Genomic DNA, 7,383 nt, shown 5'->3' with positions numbered 1-7,383 from the left:
GAAGAACACCAAGCTTGCAGTGATCATGTAAGCTCCAGAAATGAAAGAAACACAGCCATGACAACAGAACTAAATAGCAAAGACATGGATGTATAATGTCCTAGGGATGTCCTTAGGGGCCCTTAGCTCCTTCCTCCGCACGAGGATTCACTGGGCTATGGTAATGCACCAGCTAGCTGAGCCTTTCTGCCCGGTGTTACATGAAAAATGAAACTTGGGCCCTTAGGCTTCAAAATTAATGCAGCTGTATAGAGGTTAGCGAGGCTGTGGTGCAGTGGAGATATGGATTGTTGTGAGGAAACGATTACGTCAGTGGGAAACTATAGCTGAGGCCATAGTCCCTTTGGGTTTTTTTCAGCTATGTTTCTCAAATCATATTGGTGTTTCTAGAAGTTGGTGGCAATTTGGGTTTTTTTCAGCTATGTTTCTCTAAATCATATTGGTGTTTCTAGAAGTTGGTGGCAATTTGCCAGAATTTCTAAAATCATATCAGCCTTGGTAAAATAAAAATCAAGTCAAAACAAAAAATTCACAGTATATCAACATATTTAACACACTTGTGAAGAAAGTCAAGCTCTTTCCTCAGCAACCACATCAGAAATAAACTTGGTTGTTAGTTCTTTAAAATAACCCCCTTATCTTTTATTCAAAGGTTGTTTGTAGGTTCATGATGTTAGGGTTAGCATAATTTCCTATGAGTCTATTAAGATTTCTGAGCTCAGTTTTTCATGGTCAGTATTGCTGACCTCTGTGGTTGTAACTGGAAACAGAGCTGGGCTTCTTGATCTCATCCAAAGGGCAGTGATTTATTTCAGAAAATATGACCACAAATACCCTGTACATTTGAGATGTTACAGTACTTATAATTTTATTATAAATTTAGACTGAATAAGATCATATTTGGTGCAGGAGTCAGGAAAACTGAAGTTTAATGTCACTGCATTGACATTTGCTAGTTTGTTTGGGTTGCACGTTTCCTTCCTTTCTTCTCTTCCTTCCATTTGTTCTTTCCCTCCCTCCATACTGTAGGAGTCAGGAAGAAGGCTGAATATTTATGAGTGACCTGATCACTTACCTTTGTTAAACATAGCTTTGGGATGGAAGATCAAGGGGTGGTGGGCAGAGAGTGCCTGCAAAGTAAGCTGTGTTACAGAATAGGAATTCTTCAGGTCAACAGACAAGTAAAAAAAAAAAAAAAAAAAAAAAAAAAAAAAAAAATCCATTTTAAAAAATCCCAAACGGTATGTGAGGTATTAAAACTCAAAATAGCACTAAACACATTTGGATAGCTAAGATGATTTCTAGTATTTTAATAAGATTTCATTGAACAATAGTGAATTACAGACAGCACGAAGCTGGGTGTGAGTGTTGATGATCCTGACTGTTGATTGGCACTTCAGAGGGATCAGGACATGCTGGATCCATGGCCTGTGGCACTCAGGGACACGTTTCAGTGGTATACTCAGCAGGGGTAAGATTACAATTCAACTTGATGATCTAGGGATCTTTCCAGATCTAAACAATTCTATGTTTTTTTATGATTCTATGGGTTATTTTGACAAAGCATGGGAAGCTGGAAAATAGGGATACTTGCGAAACAGAAAGAAAAATGACAGAGAAAACTACTTGGAAGACAATATTTTAGAGTCAAAAGTCTCCCCTAAATTTAAAGGACCTGTTGAAATGAGAGATTAGAAAAAAACTTGAAAAATATTTTAGGTATGTTATTAAAAAGAATTGAAAATACCCAGGAAATTACTTGAAATCACCAGGGAAGATGAACATCTGATGTTTCATTATATTTATTTTAGAATCTATGGGAATTGAAATATTATTTTGTTGACTATTTTTGAAGAATTATAATTCAATTACAGAGTTCTCTGATTTTCTGATTGTTATGTATTTATATTTGATATTGCTTTCATAGTAAATTTAGGCTTTTTCTAGTTCCCCCATCATGTTGGTTGTATGAATAGATATTGGTTTTATCAATAGATAATGAAAACTGAAACCAAAAAATAATGGAAAATATGTTTCAAAACCATGTGTGATATGTGTGCCAAATAATTAGATTAAAAAAAATTAAAATAAGTTGATAAAACGTGGAGATATGTACAAATATAGGTTGAAAGGAAAATACACCAATTCTTAGTAGTCCAAAGAGTATGTCTGCTATTCCCATTCCTGTCTCATATAGTTTTTTTCTGGCAGAAAATATGCAAAGTCTAAAATATTTACTCCTAAAAAAAATCTTAAATGTCTATGAGAAAAGTACCTTAGATGTAATTTAATAAAATGTCATAAACTGCTCATTCCAAAGAGCAAGTAATCATTTCATACACACATAATGGGACTTTATTCTTGCAAAGATATTACATAAAGCATTTCCAATGAAAGCATTTTGATTTTTCATTAATAATTTTATTTGTTTATTTTGTGCAACTTAGGCTGTGAGGTGCTGATTAAACTCAGCTCTTCTGTAAGACTCTACTTGTAAGTCCATTTCAGGCAATTCAAAGACTCATTTATTTGAATCAGTTTTTTGATTCAGGCCTAAATAAATAGAAATTGAAAAATCTCAGTGTTATAACTTCATACCCCCAGAATATCTTCACTGACCTCTACTATTTCCTGCTAAAAAGAGGATTAGTACAGTGCTAAGTGGAGGGGAACATAACAGAAAACACTCTGGATATATTTTTTATATTAAAAAAATGTAACCTCTCTTTATAATATAGCCCATTAATTTTCTACATAAATGATAAATACCTTGAGTGTTATCAGAACCATAAGAATTTCTAATTTTTATCTGAATACAAAAGCAATTATAATCCTAGCTTTTGGCATTTCAGAAATGCCATCTTCTTTACATACTCTGATGTAGTAGGAGAAACACAAATTAGTCTTCTAACATTGCTGAACTGTCAACTCAGTGAAATTTTCTTCTTTAATGATGTAGTTATATTTTTTGAAAAACTGAATTCCTTGTAATGTATACAATGTAATGCAGGGAAAGGTCTGATTTAGGGATTGAGGAAATTAAAACTTTTGCTCAATTGTGTCCTCTGAGAAAAAAAATCTGTCACAATGACAGATCCAATCACTTTCTCAGAACAAAGTGTTATCACTGAGGACACAATAGCATTATTTTTATTTCAGAACGTTGTGGTCATTAGTTTTGAAGTGTCTATTGAATTGAACTGGGGGAATTATTTTGCCTTACTTTGACTTTGGAAAAGTGCCAGTGAATCAAATATTGGACTTAGCAGAACAGTGTCATTTTTTCTAGAGAGGGTTACTGGCACCTCTGTGGTTAATTTAATGGTCATCAAGTTAGGATTCCAGGACTGCAAAACCATTCTCATTTCCCTTTTTTCACAAATTTTATTATGGATGTTATCTCTCTTCCTAGAGGACTTTGAGCTTAGTATTGCTGGAAATGTTTTCTTCCAACTCTCAAACAGATCTGCAAAGGTAAAGTGCATTGGCAACAGATTTGGTATATTTTTTCAATGTGTGAGATGCTTTAGATGATTGCCTGTTTTGGGGTAACTTGACTATATTTTATTTTTTTGCAGTGTGAAAGCTAAATCAGTTGTACTTAAATGGAATACCAGACTTTTTAGCAGTGTCAATAAACTTTTCTAATGCATCATATAATTTTGGTGTGCCATAGGTGCAGTACTTTGGACTGCACATGCAAATTTTGAGGTACCATAGTCTGAAGTACATGAGCCTCAGGGAACAGAGAGACCTGTCCAACCAACATAAAAAACTACACCTGAGAAATGGTATAATTGATTTCAATACTGCAAAAAGCTGGATAGTGTACAAGAAAAAAAAAAGTCTCAGCATTATCTCTGTATTAGAAAAAACCCAGAAACCCTATTGATTTTTCACAGTCATTTTTCCCTTGGATTCTTTTAAGAAGGGAACTCTTGCTTTGTGGCAAAGGGCATATTAGCATAGTACGACTATGTTATGGGACAGACTGGAAAAGAGCTCTGCAGAGTAATTACAGCCAGAATGTAAGGCAGCAAAACAAAGTGGGCTTTATTCAAAAAATAGAAATAGCTGAAGACCCTTTTCTTTCCTCTTTGCAAGAATGGTTGCCAGCTGCATCCAAAAACAATTTTGGTTTGAGCGTAAAGTGACTGGCAGTTCACTTTTCAAGGGATAAGGTTTACTTTTGAGGGAATAGTTTCATATAAGTCACCCAAGGAAAGCAAGGTGAGAGGCAGAATGATTCTGTGAGAGGGCATTACCTAATACAGAAAGTAGATCATGAAAGAAAGACAGCATTTTATAACCACAATTCAAAAACCCCAAACATATATGGTAGCATGAGTGAAGTTTTAATAGATTAGGTATTTCTTTTTCTCTGATGTGGCATTACTAGACTTATTATCCAACAAGAGAAAAAAAAAAACCCAGTGCATTGCATAAGAGATAGAGTTCATCATCATCTTCAACTGTGCATGCCACTTTGAACTCTCTAGTGATAATATGTAACATGTGAGTTATCACTGAAAATCTGATTTTATTTCTTAAATAAAATCTTATTATGCCATGTGAAGTCGAAATTCCAGAGTTCTAAGAAATTCTGATGTGGGGGTGTGTCAAATGCTGTATAAATGCCTGGATTAGTCTATTAAAATTGATTTCTGATTTTGTATATCCAAATTAAGTTAACATATATTTAGATTTCAATATCTGTAAATAAAGGGAGCACAAATCAGAGACTCATTTTTTGAAACTCTGGTCTAGGTTTCATGTTGTTTTCTGGCTTTTATCCAAAACCTACGGCTGAATGTTTATTTACCCAGTACATCTGAGAACTGTTTTTCACACTCTGTGTGAAGTGGCACCTACTGACAATTCCTGTATCATATGCATAATGTGATGCTAAGTTCCTTGTGAATATCTTTTAAGGCTTATATTATCTTTTATTTAATTTTCTGAGGTTCCTTGAAATAATCCTTTGTCTTGCATTTTGATTTTTGCACAGCCAGTTCTGGTTCCCTTTTTATATTTTTTCTTCATGTGGCTGATTGTTTCAACAATTACTGTTCAATGGTTTAATTTAAATATGAAGTATCTCTGCCTCTGTTCCTCAAATCTAATTCTAATTCAAGATGCAGTTGAAAACAAAAGCTATAATATCCCAAGTGTAAAGCAGATAAAGAAAAATGAACACCGAAATAATTTAGGTTAAACAATCTTTATAGAAGCATTTTTCTGTGGCTTGAGTTGTGTCATTGTGCATATCCTTTGTGATGCTAGCAATTGTTTTGTGAGACCATAATGGATTTACACAATAACAAAAATTCACATTTTAAAGAAAAGGCGTAAGGATTTAAAAGTATTTAAAACTTTAAAAAAGAAACCCATTATGAGATAAAGGAATGCTGCCAGTGTATTAAGGGTCCTGCAGTACAGGTAAATTATTTTGAAATATTGAATATATTTCTGCACGTAATTCATTAAAAAAGTGTGCCTGATGAAAGGAAGAAGATCATTAGATTTCTGCTCCATGGCCCATGGAAATTCTACTATGTTTGCTGAGTATGAAGCCTATTCTCTACACACTCATCCCACACCTTAATGTCCTTTTTACTCACTCAAGATTTGTAATGCTATCTAAGATACAGCAAACCATTAACCAAAGATGTCTTTCATGCTTATATGCAGATCTATCTGGAGCTTTAATCTGTTAAATTTCAGCCAGAATTTACATTTTTCCCTCTAAATTTTGTGAAAGAGGAAAAGTTTAGTAAGTTTTCAAAAGCACAATAGGTAATTTTCGTATCTGTAGGTGTCCACACAGCTAAAATGGAGTATATTTGTGTGAGTTATCTGTCTATTCTGCAATGCCATAAATGGTCAGACACTCTAGGAAGTAAACTTGCAGTGCGAATTTATTCCTTCATAATTTCTTTTTTCCATAAGAGAAACCATATAACTCTGTCATTCCATTTCTCTTCTGTACTTTCAACACAGAGCATTAGAAGGACAGATACAGATAGAGAGAAAAATAAAATATGATTTTCTATTGCACATGAATGTGTATATGATATGGTTTTTATCAAAGTGTCCCTAAAGCAGGGGAGAAGGGAAAAATAAAGAAGAAATGCAGAATAGATTTGATCAGACGGATTTGAAATTAAGCAGCTAATGCCATTTTAATTATATCTGGAATGCTTGGAGCTCTGCCTGGGAGTATATGATGAATCAGTTGAGAGTTTATGAGTTTATGAGTTCAGCAGACCAACATGGTCGGAGTTGCAGTGTCTCTTACAGATTGCCTGGTCAAGAAAATGAAGTTGATGAGGTCTAGTTAACTCAAAGAAGCCTTTCATTCACCACCACTGATTATTAGGAGAGTCTCTTACCATCTTGATATCTCTGGAAGGACACCAGAGTAGGACACAAGTGGAATTTCTGGAGTATACTGATACCAGCACAAGGAGCTGATGAAATCAGATGTTCTGCTTGACCTCAAACTTACAAAACAAGGAATAACTGACATTAGAATGTATTAGGCCAAGCTGTGGGTTGATCTTATTGTAAAACCAGTCTTGGTTAACTCTACCAGGTCATGGAGCTTTGGAGAGGTTCCTGAGGATAAGAAGAAAACAAATGTCACTTCTATTTTCAAGAAGGTCAAAACCAAACTTCTGGAGATCTACAGCTCTCAAACTATAGCTTGTCATGCTAACCTTACTCTTTTCTAAAGTGATGGAGAAAATAATCCTGGAAAATATTTCCAAATATGTGAAGGATAAGGAGGTGATTGGGAGGAGTCAGCATGGATTTATGGAGAGGAAATTATGTTTAATGAATGGGATTGTTCTCTATGATAACTGGTGTGGCAAAAGATAAATGAGTACTAGATACCATTTACTTCAATTTTAGAAGGGTTTTATTGCAGCATCCCATAAAAGCCTCATAGAGAAACAGCTGGATATGTAGGCAGAGAGAGAGAAAACTGGATTGAACTGGTTATGACAGTGGCAAAAAGTCCAACTCCTTGAATTTACTAGTTACCTGCACATAGCAGACTGACCTTGGCTGAGTGCCAAGTGCCCAGTAAGTTGCTCTAGCATTGCCTTTCCCAATGGGACAGCCCACCGCTGCCTCTTGCTAAGGCGCTTCCCAGACGCCCCCAGCACATCTGGGAAGTGCCCCCCCCACTGTCAGCTGCTGTGCCTCAGCTCAGCCGGTGCAATCTCCTCCCCACTCTGGGGGAGTAGAGAACTTAGACAGCAGTGCAGCAGGGAGCACTTCTCAGATGTGCCGGGGGTGTCCGGGGAGCGCCTCAGCATGAGACAGCAGTGCACAGCAAGGAAGCAAAGTAAATAAAGAAAAGAGGGACTCCTCTCG

General features: G+C 35.6%; 1 long non-coding RNA gene across 1 annotated transcript; it reads right to left on the bottom strand.

Annotated features, from left to right (window-relative positions):
* Positions 1-6,443: 6,443 nt before the first annotated feature.
* On the bottom strand, positions 6,444-7,158 carry LOC135289703 (uncharacterized). The gene is made up of 3 exons (XR_010352432.1): positions 7,048-7,158; positions 6,593-6,618; positions 6,444-6,503 (listed from the first exon to the last, which is right to left on the bottom strand). It is a non-coding gene; the product is annotated as an uncharacterized LOC135289703 (long non-coding RNA).
* Positions 7,159-7,383: the final 225 nt, after the last annotated feature.

This window comes from Passer domesticus, chromosome 1 (genome assembly GCF_036417665.1).
Source record: "Passer domesticus isolate bPasDom1 chromosome 1, bPasDom1.hap1, whole genome shotgun sequence".
Taxonomy (NCBI): Eukaryota; Metazoa; Chordata; class Aves; order Passeriformes; family Passeridae; genus Passer; species Passer domesticus.
The sequence above is the reverse complement of the archived record's forward strand: the minus strand, read 5'-3'. Positions and strand labels throughout refer to the sequence as shown.